The sequence below is a fragment of the Balaenoptera physalus genome, assembly GCF_965194825.1.
Source record: "Balaenoptera physalus genome assembly, chromosome: 17".
Taxonomy (NCBI): domain Eukaryota; kingdom Metazoa; phylum Chordata; class Mammalia; order Artiodactyla; family Balaenopteridae; genus Balaenoptera; species Balaenoptera physalus.
In genome coordinates, this window is record NC_138895.1 from 40,657,237 (window position 1) to 40,675,308 (window position 18,072).

At 36.9% G+C, this 18,072-nt stretch overlaps 1 protein-coding gene and 1 pseudogene across 2 annotated transcripts in view; both read left to right on the forward strand.

The window, feature by feature from the left end:
* Positions 1-11,360, forward strand: part of LOC309647154 (small ribosomal subunit protein uS10 pseudogene) — a 56,715-nt pseudogene extending 45,355 nt beyond the window's left edge. The window contains exon 2 of the transcript XR_014268657.1: positions 1,564-11,360. The product of XR_014268657.1 is annotated as a small ribosomal subunit protein uS10 pseudogene (transcript). The remainder of the gene's footprint in view (positions 1-1,563) is intronic.
* Positions 1-18,072, forward strand: part of SLC26A7 (solute carrier family 26 member 7) — a 267,698-nt gene that overhangs the window by 25,505 nt on the left and 224,121 nt on the right. The gene's annotated exons all lie outside the window — the stretch shown is intronic.

Below are 18,072 nucleotides of genomic sequence, written 5' to 3' on the forward strand. Positions count from 1 at the left end.
GTTTATTGAGGGAAAACTACTGAGAAAATTGATTTTGATTAGGGAAATATTTTTATACAACCTATGTTGTTGAAAAGAGTGTTTTGTTTACCATTTAAATCTCATGACTTCAGCTGCAATTTATGTGCTGTCTTGGTTCTGGGGAGAAAACTGTATTCATTTTTCTATGTACTCATTTATTCAACAAATATTTCAGGTACTCTTGAAGTTCAGGGGACATGAAGAGACTCTTGACTCTCTGTCTCCACATTTTCACCCCGTCCTCTTCATGTCTCAAGGCACCGAGACTTAGTTTCTGCCCTATTCCAAAACTGGTATTTCAGAGGTCATCAGTGACTTCCTACCAATCCAGCTGCTCCTTATCTGGCTGTTCTTCTCTGTAGGTTTGGGCTCGATTGACCATCTTCTGCCTCTTGGAACTGTATGCCTTAGGATCGTTCTTTATTTCTCTGATGGCCTCTTCCTCATACCTTTAACTGAATTCTCTTCTATACCTTCATTCAAAAACAAGGGTTCTATGAGATTACTCTACTTAGTCCCATTTTATTCTCTCTTAGCACTTTTTCTTTACCTGAAGGAACTCACCTACTCTTATCAGTTTCATTTAGCTTCATTTATCACACCTAGGTAGGTAGCTGCTAAATCTCTTTCTTCATTTTTAACCCATGTTTCCAAGCTCTTCAATTTCAACATATCTAAAATAGAATTGATTCTCTTCTTCACAAATTATTTATTCATGTATTAGGCAAATATTTATTGAGGGGTTACTGTCTACCAGGCACTGTTTTCTGTTCTAAAGATATAGCAATGAACAAAACTGACAGGGTCTCTGATTTCAGAAAGCTTATGTTCTGATGGGGTGGGGGAGGCAAACAATAAAACCAGAAAAATAATATGGTGATATGTACTTTGAAGAGAAGTAAAATAAGATTCGAGAGATAGAGAAATTATGAGAATACTTTTTATACAGGGTAGTCTGTGTCTGATAAAGTAATATTTGATAAAAAATCTGAAACAAGTGAGGGAATGAATTCTGTGGGTATAATGAATAGGAATCAATTGAGTGTTTGAAAGACATAAAGTTCAGGATGATGCTAGAAAGCACCAAATAACTGAATGTGTGCTAAAGAAGAAAGCATGACTCTGAGGTCAGGAGATTTAGTGTTGCTGGATGCATGGTCATGCATCAAGTGTCACCATGGGAACTAGACTGGGAAGGATGCATCTGCTTCTGCCCTGTGGGACGACCCTGTGTTCTGAATCCTTATTTTATTAAATCAGAAATTAATCTTACTCCACATAAATGTGGGTGTCTCTATGCATGTGAGTTTGTGGTCTCTTCTTGCCAATCTATAATACTTTTGAAACATTGTTGGAATGTGAAACACTGCAAAATATTTTTATTTTCTAACAATTACAACCAACCTTTATTTATTCAAGTGAAGCTGAAGCAATTGGAGCATTAACTTTTCGTGAATTTTTTGGATTTAATATTTTTCTTTTTTTCTCTTCTGTGGGTACTCTCTGGAATTTTTTTGGTTCACTCACATTTGCCTCATAAAGACATAGGAGAGCTCTTGGAGGAAGACGTGGTCACCACTGCAGCAGAGCCTCAGGCCACCCACTCATGCTCCTGACTCACTGCTGTTCGCCCTCGCTGAGGAACAAGTCAGTCAGGAAGCCGTGCTGCAGCCATGGTTTTACAGATACCGGAAAGACTTCCGTGGAGCCAGATGTGGTGATTCACCGGATTAGAATCACCCTCACCAGCCGCAACGTGAAGTCTGTGGGGAAGGTATGTGCTGAACTGATCAGACACGCTAAGGAACAGAATCTCAAAGTGAAAGGACCGTTCGGATGCCTACCAAGACTCTGAGAATAACTACAAGGAAAATTCCTTGTGGTGAAGGTTCTAAGACTTGGGATCATTTCCAGATGAGGATCCACGAGCGACTCATTGACCTGCACAGTCCTTCTGAGATTTTCAAGCAGATCACGTCCATCAATATTGAGCCAGGAGTCGAGGTCGAAGTCACCACTGCAGATGCTTAAATCAACATTTTTAATAAATCGATAATCAGTTGTTAAAAAAAAGAGTAAAAACTCAAGTCTCTTTTACTGTTATACATTGTTATCATCTGTGTTGTGGGGAAGTAGTTTCAAAGAGAAAAATATATATTTTAGGATTAGTAATAATTCAAGAATAATCTCTGATTATTAACATTTCTGTGTTTCGTTTGTTTACATAATCCAAGACAGATTTTCTCTATATAATTACCCAAGAGCTCTAACAAGTTTTCAGAATGATGTTAGTTGAATCCAGTGGGTAAAGAATCAGTAGATCTTGGGACTTCCCTGGTGGCACAGTGGTTAAGAATCCACCTGCCAGTGCAGGGCACATGAATTTGATCCCTTGTCCGGGAAGATCCCACATGCCGCAGAGCAACTAAGCCTCTGCACCACAACTACTGAGCCTGCACTCTAGAGCCGGGGAGCCTAGAGCCCGTGCTCTGCAGCAAGAGAGGCCACTGCAATGAGAAGCATGTGCACCACAACGAAGAGTGGCGCCCGCTCGCCACAACTAGAGAAAGCCCATGCAGCAATGAAGACCCAATGCAGCCAAAATTAAATAAATAAATAAATTTATTTTTTAAAAAATCAGTAGATCTAGGTAAAGTACTGATAATTGTTCTTCTATAATCGAAGGAATAAGCCATTAAGGATATTTGCTTTTTTTGAAATTTATGTTGAAAAACATTGTTTTCTTTTATACTATCATATTTGTTAATGGAGATTACTGAGAAAATTTTAAATGAAGGTAGATTTAATTTTCTTTTGCTGAATAAAGCTTCTAAAATCTCTAAAATAAACACTTGGAACCTTCATTGGCATTTTTTCATAAAATAGCTCTTTGCATGATCCTTGTTGTGTAGGTTATTTTCTAGACTGCAGCTGTGAGATAATAAATGGCTGGAAGTCTCCTGCACTTGCTAAAGAATTGTTTTGCTTCTTGGCACAGAGAAAGTCCCTGTACAGATTTTCTGCACACTTGCTGCTGGAACTTTGGGAGCCTTCTTGTAGGCCACAGGGCTACATATCTCATGAAGGCTATTGGAGCTATTGGAGTTCAAGAGGGCCCTTGAGACCTAGACCAGCCCTGGCACACCAGGATTAAGGAGGAGACTTTTAAATAATTCTCATCCCACTCAGTGGGTGTCCTGAGGGTCCAGAGAAGTCCCCTATGGTGGAAGGGAGTCCAGGACATGTGCCCTGTTTCTAGGTACAGCATTGGAGTGAGTGAAGATGGCTAATAGGACAACACTATAAGTAAACATGGGGGTTGGTGGTGGATCAGTGAGCTACAAAAGCTAAAAGAGCAAAGCTGCTTAGAAAGCAGGATTTTAGATTCTGTGTCTTTATTCCTGCCCTGCCACTAGGTTCAACGGTACCATTTTTTTAGATTACATATATATGTGTTAGCATACGGTATTTGTTTTTCTCTTTCTGACACTTCACTCTGTATGACAGTCTCTAGACCCATCTACCTCACTACAAATAACTCAATTTCATTCCTTTTTATGGCTGAGTAATATTCCATTGTACAAATGTGCCACATCTTCTTTATCCATTCATCTGTCGATGGACATTTAGGTGCTTCCATGTCCTGGCTATTGTAAATAGTGCTACAATGAACATTGTGGTACATGTATCCTTTTGAATTATGGTTTTCTCAGGGTATATGCCCAGTAGTGGGATTGCTGGATCATATGATAGTTCCAATTTTAGTTTTTTAAGGAACATGCATACTGTTTTCCATAGTGGCTGTATCAATTTACATTTCCACCAACATTGCAAGAGGGTTCACTTTTCTCCACACCCTCTCCACCATTTATTGTTGGTAGATTTTTTGATGATGGCCATTCTGACCAGTGTGAGGTGATACCTCATTGTGGTTTTGATTTGCGTTTCTCTAATGATTAGTGATGCCAAGCATCTTTTCATGTGTTTGCTGGCAATCTGTATCTTCTTTAGAAAAATGTCTATTTAGGTCTTCTGCCAATTTTTGGATTGGGTTATTTGTCTTTTTTGATATTGAGCTGCATGAGCTGTTTGTATATTTGAACATTAATCTTTGTCCATTAATTCCTTTGCAAATATTTTCTCCTATTCTGAGGGTTATCTTTTCATCTTGTTTATGGTTTCCTTTGCTGTGCAAAAGATTTTAAGTTTCATTAAGTCCCATTTGTTTATTTATTTTTTTTATTTCCATTACTCTAGGAAGTGGGTCAAAAAGGATCTTGCTGTGATTTATGTCATAGAGTGTTCTCCGTATGTTTTCCTCTAAGAGTTTTATATTTTATAGTGTCTGGCCTTACATTTAGGTCTTTAATCCATTTTGAGTTTATTTTTGTGTATGGTGTTAGGGAGTGTTCTAATTTCATTCTTTTACATGTAGCTGTCCAGTTTTCCCAGCACCACTTATTGAAGAGGCTATCTTTTCTCCATTGTATATTCTTGTCTCCTTTATCAAAGATAACGTGACCATATGTATGTGGGTTCATCTCTGGGCTTTCTATTCTGTTCCATTGATCTATATTTCTGTTTTTGTGCCAGCACCATACTGTCTTGATTACTGTAACTTTGTAGTATAGTCTGAAGTCTGTGAGCCTGATTCCTCCAGCTCTGTTTTTCTTTCTCAGGATTGCTTTGGCTATGTGGGGTCTTTTGTGTTTCCATACAAATGGTAAACTTTTTTGTTCTAGTTCTGTGAAAAATGCCATTGGTAATTTGATAGGGATTGCTTTGAATCTGTAGATTGCTTTGGGTAGTATAGTCATTTTCACAATATTGATTCTTCCAATCCAAGAACATGGTATATCTCTCCATCTGTTTGTATCACCTTTGATTTCTTTCATCAGTGTGTTATAGTTTTCTGCATACAGTTCTTTTCCTCCTTAGGTAGCTTTAATCCTAGGTATTTTATTCTTTTTGTTGCAATGGTAAATGGGAATGTTTCCTTAATTTCTTTCTGAGTTTTCATTGTTACTGTATGGGAATGCATGAGATTTCTGTGCAGTAATTTTGTATCCTGCTACCTTACCAAATTCATTGATTAGCTCTAATAGTTTTCTGGTGGCATCTTTTGGATCTTCTATGTATAGTGTCATGTCATCTGCAAACAATACAGGTTTACCTCTTCTTTTCCAGTTTGGATTCCTTTTATTTCTTTTTCTTCTCTGATTGCTGTGGCTAGGACTTCCAAAACTATGTTCAATAATAGTGGCAAGAGTGGGCACCCTTCACTTGTTCCTGATCTTAGAGGAAATGCTTTCAGTTTTTCACCATTGAGAATGATGTTTGCTGTGGGTTTGTCATATATGGCCTTTATTATGTTGAAGTACATTCCCTCTTTGCCCACTTTCTGGAGAGTTTTTATCATAAATTGGTGTTGAATTTTGTTGAAAGCTTTTTCTGCATCTATTGAAATTATCATATGGTTTTTATCCTTCAATTTGTTAATATGGTGTATCACATTGATTGATTTGCATATATTGAAGAATCCTTGCATTCCTGAAATAATCCTCAATTGATTATGGTGTATGATAGTTTTAATGTGCTGCTGGATTCTGTTTGCTAGTATTTTGTTGAGGATTTTTGCATCTATGTTCATCCGTGATATTGTTCTGTAGTTTTCTTTTTTTGTGACATCTGTATCTGGTTTTATTATCAGGGTGATGGTGGCCTCAGAATGAGTTGGGGAGTGTTCCTCCCTCTGCTATATTTTGGAAGATATTGAGAAGGATAGGTGTTAGCTCTTCTCTAAATGTTTGATGGAATTCACATGTGAAGCCATCTCATCCTGAGCTTTTTTTCTTGGAAGATTTAAATCACAGTTTCAATTTCAGTGCTTGTGATTGTTCTGTTCATACTTTCTAATTCTTCCTGGTTCAGTCTTGGAAGGTTGTACTTTTCTAAGAATTTGTCCATTTCTTCCAGGTTGTCCATTTTATTGGCATATAGTTCCTTGTAGTAGTCTCTCATGATCCTTTGTATTTCTGTGGTGTCAGTTGTTACTTCTCTTTTTTCATTTCTAATTCTGTTGATTTGAGTCTTTTCCCTTTTTTCCCTGATAAGTCTGGCTAATGGTTTATCAATTTTGTTTATCTTCTCAAAGAAACAGCTTTTAGTTTTATTGATCTTTGCTATTGTTTCCTTCATTTATTTCTGATCTGATCCATTTCTTTTTCATTCATTTCTGTTCTGATATTTATGATTTCTTTCCTTCTGCTAACTTCGAGGTGTTTTTGTTCTTGTTTCTCTAATTGCTTTAGGTGTAAGGTTAGATTGTTTGAGATTTTTCTTGTTTCTTGAGGTAGTATTGTATTGCTATAAACTTCCCTCTTAGCCTTTGCTGCATCCCATAGGTTTTGGGTCATTACATTTTCATTATCATTTGTTTCTAGGTATTTTTTGATTTCTTCTTTGATTTCTTCATTGATCTCTTGATTATTTAGTATTGTTTAACCTTTGTGTGTTTGTATTTTTTACAGATTCTTTTTTACTGTAATTGATATATAGTCTAATAGTATTGTGGTCAGAAAAGATGCTTGATATGATTTCAATTTTTTAAAATTTACCGAGCGTTGATTTGTGACCCAAGATGTGATCTATCCTGGAGAATGTTCATGTGCACTTGAGAAGAATGTTTATTCTATTGTTTTTGGATGGATGTCCTATAAATATCTGTTAAGTCCATATGGTCTAATGTGTCATTTAAAGCTTGTGTTTCCTTATTTATTTTCATTTTGATGATCTGTCCATTGGTGTAAGAGGGGTGTTAAATTCCCCTACTATTATTGTGTTAGTGTTGATTTCCCTTTTTATGGCTGTCATCATTTGCCTTATGTATTGAGGTTCTCCTATGTTGGGTTCATAAATATTTACAATTGTTATGTCCTCTTCTTGGATTGATCCCTTGATCATTAGGTAATGTCCTTCCTTGTCTCTTGTAATAGTCTTTATTTTAAAGTGTATTTTGTCTGATATGAGAATTGCTACTCCAGCTTTCTTTTGATTTCCATTTGCCTGGAATATCTTTTTCTGTCCCCTCACTTTCAGTCTGTATATGTCCCTAGGTCCAACATGGGTCTCTTGGAGACAGTGTGTATATGGGTCTTTTTTTGTGTCCATTCAGCCAGTCTGTGTCTTTTGGTTGGAGCATTTAATCCTTTTATATTTAAGGTCATTATTGATATGTATTTTTGTATTACCATTTTCTTAATTGTTTTGGGTTTGTTTTTGTAGGTGTTTTCCTTCTCTTGTGTTTCCCTCCTAGAGAAGTTCCTTTAGCATTTGTTGTAATGCTGGTTTGGTGCTGCTGAATTCTCTTAACTTTTGCTTGTCTATAAAGCTTTTGATTTTTTCATCAAATATGAATGAGATCCTTGCTGGGTAGTCTTGGCTATAGGTTTTTCCCTTTCATCACTTTAAATATATCCTGCCACCATCTTCTGGCCTACAGAGTTTCTGCTGAAAGATCAGCTGTTAACCTTAGATGGATTCCCTTATATGTTATTTGTTGCTTTTCCCTTACTGCTTTTAATATTTTGTCTGTGTTTAATGTTTGTTTGATTAATATGTGTCTCTGCGTGTTTCTCCTTGGGTTTATCCTTTATGGGACTCTCTGCACTTCCTGGACTTGACTATTTCCTTTCCCATGTTGGGGAAGTTTTTGACTATAATCTCTTCAAATATTTTCTCAGACCCTTTCTTTTTATCTTCTGTTTCTGGGACACCTATAATTTGAACATTGGTGTGCTTAGTGTTGTCCCAGAGGTTTCTGAGACTGTGATGCATTCTTTTCATTCTTTGTTCTTTATTCCACTCTGTAGCAGTTATTTCCACCATTCTGTCTTCCAGTTCACTTATCCGGTCTTCTTCCTCAGTTATTCTGCTATTGATTCCTTCTAGAGTATTTTTAATTTCACTTACTGTGTTGTTCATTACTGTTTGTTTGCTCTTTAGTTTTTTTAGGTCCTTGTTAAACGTTTCTTGTATTTTCTCTATTCTATTTTCGAGATTTGGATCATGTTTACTATCATTACTCTGAATTCTTTTTCAGGTAGTTTGCCTATTTTCTCTTCATTTATTTGGTCTTTTGGGGTTTTATCTTGCTGCTTTGCCTGCAAGATATTTCTCTCTCTTCTCATTTTGTCTAATTTATAGTATTTGAGGTCTGCTTTCCCTAGGCTGCAGGGTTGTAGTTCCTCTTGCTTCTGTTCTCTGCCCCTGGTGGTGAGGTTGGTCCAGTGGCTTGTGTAGGCTACCTGATGGGTGGGACTGGTGCCTGCATTCTGGTGGGTAGAACTGAGTCTTTTACCTCTGATAAGCAGGGCCCTGTCAGGTTGTGTGTTTTGGGATGTCTGTGAGCTTAGTGTGACTTTAGGTAGTCTGTGTGCTGATGGGTGGGTTTGTGTTCCTGTCCTGTTTGTTGTTTGGTGTGAGGCGTCCAGCACTGGGAGCTGCAGGCAGTTCGGTGGAGCTGGGTTTTGGGTTCAGATAGTAGCCTCCATGTGAGCTCTTTCCCTGGGGCCGGGAATTCTCTAGTGGTCCAACATCTTGGGCTTAGTTCTCCCACACCAGAGCCTCAGGCCTGACTTCTGGTTGGAGAACAAAGACCTCACAATTCGCTTTTCCTGGCAATAAAGGGGATTAAAAATTTTTTTTTTAAAAAGACTAACAGAACCCCAGAAAAATGGTAAAAAGTAAAATCAAACAAACAAAAACAGAAATGAGGAAACACGCACACGCACAAAAGAAAAAAAAAAAATCAAATAAAACAAAAAGCAAGAGAACAACAGACAAACAAAAGAACCCAAGAATGAAATCAAATAATTAAAAAGAAAACTAACAAAAACACAAAACCAAAAAACAAAACCAAAGCAGAGTGCCAACTGAAGAATGAAGCAAAGAAACAAAACAAACTGACAAAAATGATAAAAGAAAAAGACCAAACAACAGAAAAGCAACGTAGAAATAGAAATTAAAAAAAAATAATATTAAAGAATAAAAAATGACAAACAATACCCCAGACAAATGGTAAAAGCAAAATCAAACAAACAAAAACAGAAACAAGGAAACACACACATACAAAAGAAACAAAAACAGGACCAAATAAAACAAAAAGCAAGAGAACAACCAGACAAACAGAAGAACCCAAAGTGAAATCAAACAATTAAAATCAAAACTATCAAAAACACAAAACCTAAAAACAAAACCAAAGCAGTGTGCCCACTGAAGAATAAAGCACAGAAACAGAACAAACTGATAAAAATGATTAAAATTTTTAAAAAGGGAAGAAACACAGAACAACACAAAGGCAAAGTAGAAACAGAAGTATAAAAAAATATGTTAAAGAAAAAGAAGAAGAAAAAAATAAGAGAAAAGAACACAGAACAACAGAAAAGCAAAGTAAAAATAGAAATATATAAAAAAAAATTAAAAAGATGTTATAAAACACGAAAATCCCAAAAGACTAAAAAAAAAATTAAAACAACAAACAAAAAAAGCCATAACCAACAGCAGAATGAGTCAAAACATATTAAAAATAATAGTAATAATTATGTTTCCCTGAGTCTCAGCTGTAAGTGCCCTTGCATACACTGTGAGCCACAGCCCACTTCTTCCTCTCCAAGAGGCCCTCCTCTGCCTCCGGACTGGTCTCTGGACCTACTGTGGGCCCTGTGGGGACCATTCAGAATCTGATCTGGCCCAATTCCTGCGTGTACTTGCCTCCAAAGTCCTCAGATGCCAGAGCTAGACTGTTTTCAGTTGTGGGAACACTCATTGTCTACTCAGATATTACATAGACACAGGGTCTACCTAGTTGATTGTGGGGATTTAATCTGCAGCTTGTGCAGCTCATGGAAAGTTTTTTGATCCTCTTCTTTAGTCGCCCCACCCCTGGGGTTCAGCTTTGGTTTTATCCCCACCTCAGCATGTGGTCCACCCAGAGGAGTCTGGTCCTGAGGCTGCCTTGGAGCTCTTGGGTCTACCCCATGAGAACAGGGTGCAGAGGTGGTGTGACTGCTTAGATCACAGAAGCCCTGGGATGCACCAAATGTTCAGGGAAGCCGGTGGCCACAGGCACAAGAGATATGGCCCTAGTGAGGGTCTTTTCTAGCTCCTGGCATAAGTGCATGAAGACCAGCCCTGAGGGGGCTGTTTTTATTGCCCTGAAGCCGGCCTGTGAGGTCCAGCCCTGAGAGGGCTTCTTTTATTGTCCATGCAGGTGCTGGCGTGTGGGGAGAGAGAGGCTACAATAGTGGTTCCTCTCCCTGTGTGGGACTCAGCAGTAGTGCCTGCTTCCATGGCAATCCAGTCTTCCTCCATAGGCATTCCTTGCTATGGATTTCCTCCCTCCCATCCCCTCAGTCTGTCTCCCCACAGCCAACAGCAGTTCTCACCCTGGGCCTGTTCTCCAATCCTAACTCTCCAGCTCCCAGCCCCCTTGCACATCTGTGAACACACATCCCAGTCCAGGGTACATAGGGCTGTGGTATGGACCATCTGTGTAGTTCTCACCCTGTCGTGTCTGCCACAGATTGGCTGCTTCACCCTCTTCCAGCAGACTCAAATGCTTCCCTTCTGTCCCAGTCGATTTTCCTATCAGAAAGAGGTTTCCTCAAATTCGGGAATCTCTCCTCTGTTTCAGCTCCCCTGTGCTAGGGTGCAGGTCCCATCCCGATTCCTCTCCTCCTCCTTCTCTCTTCTTTTTCTTGTCCTATCCAGTTATGCAGGGATCTTTATAGTCCTTTCCCATGTCCAAGGTCTTCTGCTAGTGTTCAGCTGGTGTTCTGTGAGTATTGTTGCATCTATAGGTGTATTCCTGATGCATCCGTGGAAAGAGATGAACTCCACATCCTCCTACTCCTCCACCATCTTAACCCTCCTGGATGTATTTTAAAAGTATATGTGGGCACCTACCTGATAGAAATACTCATGGAATTAAATTCTTTCAATTTAAGTACTTTCAGAGGTTATCTAACCAAGTGAATCTGTTCATAATATGTTATTTGTATTTTTGTTCATATGAGGATCTGTGTTATGAACTAGAATTCTGATACATTATATTTTTAGCGAGGTATTTAGAGAAAGGGAGAGAATCTTTCATGTACCAGATACCAGTTATCTTACCACTAATTCCAAACTTCTCATTTCATGAAAGGAATTATTTGTTAGAAAAGTATTTTTCCACTGTACTATTTTTCTTACAATGCTAAGGGGATTCCTATTTGCTTAGTACTGATATATTTTCCAGGGTGTATGTCCCATAATCAGTTCTAGTTGAGCATGTCTTGCTGAATTTCAGAAGCATCTAAGGTAATCACAGTGGTTTGGCATGGGGAAACCATAGTGCCAGAATGCTTGAGTAGGTGACAAGGAGGGGGAAAAGTAGTGAAGATGTTTCCAGGTATGCTAAATTTGTCTATTTTGTGGTGCTAGTGTCTGTTGAATTAACACTCACAGGACTCTAAGTATTATATAAAAAATCAGGCACTGTCTATGCCTAGCAGGCTTATGATACAACTCTGTGTAGCTTCAATGTATACAAAATGTTGATCTGTCTAGGGGGAAAAACGTTTAGACAATACAGATGATTGAACGAGGTGATCTCTTGAGATTTTTTTTTGGTCCTGTGGTTCCAAGAAGGGCTATGCATTTCTAAACCTGGTGATTACTGACAAATTAAGGTCTGACAACTCTAGCCAAGAATGTTGCTCAGTTTTCATTGGGAGAGCTGAAGTATATTGGGAATATTCCCAAGTTGGTGGAGAATACCCTGGATTTGAAAGATGCTTTCATGACTGATTGTATTTAAATTTTGTATTTTTAGTATGCTTTAGAGAGCCTGATGAAGAAGCAACCCTGAAACAAAGAATAATTTATTTTAGCCTAGTTAAGACTCATCAGATTGACCCTTTCATTAAGGGGACTGTAAAGTACTGTAAAGCAGAGTGAGCCCCAGAAGGAGAGAAGAGGAAATGTGAAGAGAAAAAGGAATAAAGAAGTTGATCACTGAAGAGACAGTGCGAAAAAACAGTAGGCAGCTTTCCCCTCAGAAAACATGGGAAAGGGGCATATAACCTGACATCTTGCTTTTCAAACAAATATGTTTCTGAAACCTGAAAAGGTAAAGTAACTTGTTCAAAATCATACAGTGTGTCAGTGGAAAAGCCTAAACTCTTAGCTCCCCGCTTAGTTCAATGTGTTTTATTTCAACTATGTCTATACCTTGCCCATAGAGTCTTCCAGAAAACCAGAATTTCTACAACATATCTCTTTAATTTCCTTGTTGCTACACAAATGCAGTTCTTTAAACACTTAAGTGCAGTTATTGCCTTTTAGCCCTGTGACCCTCCTTTACTCTGTCCTTTATCTCTTTTCTTCTCCAACACCCTTAAGGATGGTATTCTAAATCTGAGTTTTCAGAAACATCTGCTTATTCCAAATAGATTAGATGGCAGATGTAGAAGACTGGGACAATGAAAAGAATGGATTTAATTTTGCTGTGAATCTGAAATTCAGATTCAGATTAAATAAATTTTCATATTTAACTTAGTTTAACTTCTTTTCAACTGTTATACATTTAGGCACACCTTGGAGATATTTTTGGTTCTAGACAATTTATGTCAGAGAACCAAAAATTTTTGGTTCTCTGATGTAAATTATAGCAATATTTTTTTGGATCTGTCTCCTAAAGCAAAGGAAATAAAAGCAAAAATAAACACATGGGACCTAATCGTATAAGCTTTTGCACAGCAAAGGAAACCATTGACAAAACAAAAAGACAACTGTTGAATGGGAGAAAATATTTGCAAATGATATACTAATGAGGAGTTAACCAAAATATACAGACAGCTTGTACAACTCAACATCAAAAACAAACAACTTGATTAAAAAATGGGCAGAAGACCTGAATAGACATTTTTCCAAAGAAGACATACAGATGGTCAACAGGAACATGAAAAGATACTCAAAATGACTAATCATCAGAGAAATGAAAATTAAAACCACAGGTGACCTCACACCTGTCAGAATGGCTATCATCAAAAAGACCACAGATAAATTTTGGCAAGGATGTGGAGAAAAGGGAATTCTCATACACTGTTGGTGGGAATGTAACTTGGTGTGTCCATAATGGAAAACAGTATGGAGGTTTCTCAAAAAACTAAAAAATTAAACTATCATATGACCCAGCAATTCCACACTTGGGTATTTATCAAAAAAAAAAACCCACAAAAACACTAATTTGAAAAGATACATGTACCCCAATGTTCATAGCAACATTATTTACAATTGCCAAGATATGGAAGCATCCTAAGTGTCCATCAACAGATGAATGGATAAAGAAGATGTAGTATATACATACAATGGAATACTAATCAACCATAAAAAAGAATGAAATTTTGCCATTTGCAACAACATGGATGGACATGAAGGATATTAAACTTAGTGAAATAAATCAGACAGAGAAAGACAAATCCTGTATATCACTTATATGTGGAATCTAAAAAATAAAACAAGTAAGTGAATATAACAAACCAGAAACAGAGTGACAATTATAGAGAACAAACTAGTGGTTACCAGTGGGGAGAGGGGATGGGGGAGGGGCAAAATAGGTGTAGAGGATTAAGAGGTACAAACTGCTATGTACGTATAAGATAAATAAATTACAAGGATATATAATACAACACAAGAAATATAGCCAATATTTTATAGTAACTATAAGTAGAATATAACCTTTCAAAATTGTGAATCACTAAGTTGTACACCTGAAATTTATATAATATTGTACATCAACTATACCCCAATAAAAAAAGAAACAAAAGTTATGTTTACACCAGACTATAGTCTATTAAGTGTGCAATAGCATTATGTCTAAAAAAAATGTACATGCCTTAATTAAAAAATACTTTATTGTTAAAAAATGCTAACCAACACCTGAAACTTCTGTGAGTCTTACAGTAACATCAAAGATCACTGATCACCATGACAAATATAATAATAATGAAAAAGTTTGAAGTATTGCAAGAATTACCAAAATGTGACACCAAGACATGAAGTAAGCAAATGCTATTAGAAAAAATGGTGCTGATAGATTTGTTCAACACAGGGTTGCCATTAACCTTCAATTTGTGAAAAATGCAATACCTGCGAAGTGCAATAAATAAAGTGAAACAATAAAAAGAGGTATGCCTGTAATTCTCAGTTCTCTGAAATTTTCAGAGTATCTGTTTTTTTTTTTTTTGGTTTTTTTTTTCTCTTCACAGTGTGACCACCATCCCTATAGGTGTGGAATGTTGGTTAAGAATATATTTTGGGGCTTCCCTGGTGGCACAGTGGTTGAGAATCTGCCTGCCAATGCAGGGGACACGGGTTCAAGCCCTGGTCTGGGAAGATCCCACATGCCGCGGAGCAACTAGGCCCGTGAGCCACAATTACTGAGCCTGCGCGTCTGGAGCCTGTGCTCCACAACAAGAGAGGCCGCAATAGTGAGAGGCCCGCGCACTGCGATGAAGAGTGGTCCCCACTTGCTGCAACAAGAGAAAGCCCTCACACAGAAACGAAGACCCAATGCAGCCATAAATAAATAAATTAATTAATTAATTAAATACAAAAAACAAACAAACAAACAAAAAACAAACTTTAAAAAAAATATATGCTTTGGAGATCACTAGCTTATAAATTAATTGGTTTTAATAAAATCTGTTAGCCTTATAATAAATTTATTAAAAAATTATTGCTGAAAGTTTTAAACCTGTTATTTTTTCATAGTGGTTCCCCAAAAGCTTCATTAGTTGGTTTGTGTATTAGAAAATTTTATAGATTCCTTAAGAAGTAGATTATGAAGTAGAATAGTTGCTTATCATTAAGTCATTACTAAAGCAGTTATATATGTATGTATACACACACATATATGTCATAGTTCTTGCATCGATTAAAATTGGGTGGCTCCTCTGTTATTTATGAAAATGTTGCAGAGAGACTTAGCAGTGAAGGGCACATATCTTTGCCTTCTTTTCATCTGCATAAAATACCTGGCCCATTCTCAATTCTAATGAAGGAATTGAGAAGTTATTTTTTAAGTGTTTGGTGCTCTTAAATAAGACAGCTAAACCTGAATGAGACCCTGTATTTTTTTCAGATGGTAAATGATCATGATTGAAAACAGTGTTATTCAATGAATACACATGTTATGGACAAACAGTCTTCGTGTTGCTACTTGGTTTTCTCAGACATATTCAGATAAGCAGTACATACATTCAAGGAGAGCATGTCATTCTTTTCCTTGACTGACTCATAAATTAGTTCAAGGGGATTCTGTGATATCTCCTGTTACTTCAAATTTAGCTTTTCTTCTAGTAGCAGTCATTGATGTCCTGCAAATAGATGCGACATGAATTAGTGAGGTGGTTTCCCAGGTATGCTGGAGTTGGAGGTTTTTGTGGGATGAAGTGCTCTGGCCTTGTTGCTATGCCTGGGATTTCTGCATGGTAGAATTGTATCTAAGCTATCTACCTCTGGTATTGATAGTTTAGTCCCCCTAAGTCCTAAAAATAACCATCAGGAGGAGAAGGAACAACTAGAGGAGATAGAAAGAAATCTTACAGGACTTTTGCTCATGTTTAGGACTGGTTTTAGGGACTGTGGCATGTGCTTTCTAATAAATTATCCATGTGAATATTTTTACTCATTCTTATCAGGAGAAAAAGAGAAAGTCATAATTCCCACCAGTCCAGGAACATTGTGAAACAATGTCAGCCATGAAATATTTATGAAAGCTTTTGGATGGAGTCTGGGGAAGAAAGAACTGTGAAAAGTCTGGGAGCCACAGAAATATTTTGATAATTAAGAATCTTTGGGGATTTAAAATATATGTCTAATAAAGTTTGGTTCTTTAAAAGGAATGATTCCTAACGAATGTTTGAAATTGTGTGTATGTGTGTGTATGTGTGTGTATTTCTCACAAACTCAGGAAATATTTCTAGTAGTCATTGATTAATAACTCTTGAGTCATATCTGAGTTGATATATTACCAATTTTAATGCAATGTTTACTTAGTTTAACCATCTGTTAACCACTAGTCCATGGGATTCTGGTTTGGGACTTCTATAATAGTCTCATATAAGAAGTAGATTAAGTAGGGTCAGAGTAAAATCTCCCCCAAAGGCTACTTGGGATTCTTAATTTCTCTTGACATTTTTGGAAGTGATCACAAGCTGCATTATTCATTACTTCTTAAAAATTTTACTTACATACATAACCTTAAGAGCTATAAGTCTCTTATCTCCTTGAGAGGCCTTCAGGACAGAAGCTATAAAATATAACTGGAGTAGACACTGGTTCCCAGCTCATATAGAAACAAAATTTGTAATTGAATATTTATATCTCAATTTGAGTTTTAGAAAAGTAACATCTTTTCTTTTCCCAAAGAAAATCATAGATCCTCTTGACTGCATGCAAAAGAAAAGAGAAACCTCTAACCTGCATAGAAGGAAAATAAATTTGAAGCTGGTAATTAAGTAGGCCTCAAGCTTCATATTTCCAATTCTCCCCACCATCTCCTCCCCTTCTGCTGAGGTTTTCAGGGAATAGTAGAGTTAGGAGATGCTGTGAGAAGTTCAAAAACTATGAGTAATTTTATAATTAAAACATCCTGGACAGCAGGAATTTGTTTCTTTAACAAAGTATGTTAGACTGTTAGGTGAAGTTAGGTAAAAGCAGCAGATAGCCAATACCCTTCTGTGGGTAGTGTGTGCATCATTTTAATGCAAAGTGAGACGACTTTGATGTAATATATTATGGAAAATATCAATTACCATCAAAGTCATCACTGACATAAATTCGTTAAGTTCTGTGCAGATTTTGCCCTAGCAACCTTTATCCAGGTGTTCGTAATCGTTCGTTGTTGACAACCACTAGGTGACACTGTTGCTTCACCAAGTTAGTGCAGGAAGCTCCATTAGCTACACAAGTTATACAGGAAGCACTATTGTTTATATTAGCCTGAAATTGGACTAATACTGATCATCAGCATTATTACAAATAGTTCTGACAGTACTATTTATTATATAAAATCTACACATGTTTATAATAAAACAAACTACTAAGTACTACTACTGCTGTTGCTACTCCTAGTACCATACACCACCAGGCCAATGTCTAAAATTTGTCAACTCTGTGATGACCTTTGTGCTTTGTACTTTAATTTAATCCTTCTCTCAATCAAACTTGTAGGAGATTACAAATCTAAGAAGTGGCAGAACTGAAATTCAAACATTGTTTGATGGCTTCTCTGGCCCCTTTATTGACAGATGTGGCTGCTAGTCACACAGCGAGCTTAGTGATAGGTTGCCACCTGAGCTCTGTGATGGTATGTATTTCCAATCAAGTTGTCTATATCAAAATAAGAGGGCCTATGGAAAAATAGTAGGGTGAGTTTAGCATAAACATAATATAGTTTCCTTTCCATCACTTTTTTTTAATTGGCGTATAGTTGTTTTACAATATTGTATTAGTTTCTGTTGTATGATGAAGTGAATCAGCTATATGTATACATATATCCACTCCCTCTTGGACCTCCCTCCCACCCCCACCCCACCCATCCCACTCATCTAGGTCATCACAAAGCACTTTTTAAAAGGTGTTCTTGGAAACTCATATCTGTGAAAAAACTCTGGGTCTATTTGGTATACCTACTAATATTTTTATTCACAGGAGGAAACCTTAACTTAGGATTCTTAGATAAAACACAGGATTCACATTTAAATTTCTGTTTCAGAGAAATGATTTCTTAGCATAAGTATGTCCCATACAAAAATCTGTATTTCTGGTACACAATAAATATATACATTTTTTGTATAAGTATGTCCCCAGTATTGCATGGGGCATATCTATATTAAAAATAAAAATTATTTCTTATTTATCTGAAATACAAATTTAAGTAGGTCTCCTTTATTTTAATTTGCTAAAGCTGTCAACATTACCTTATCTATTATTTCAGTTAAT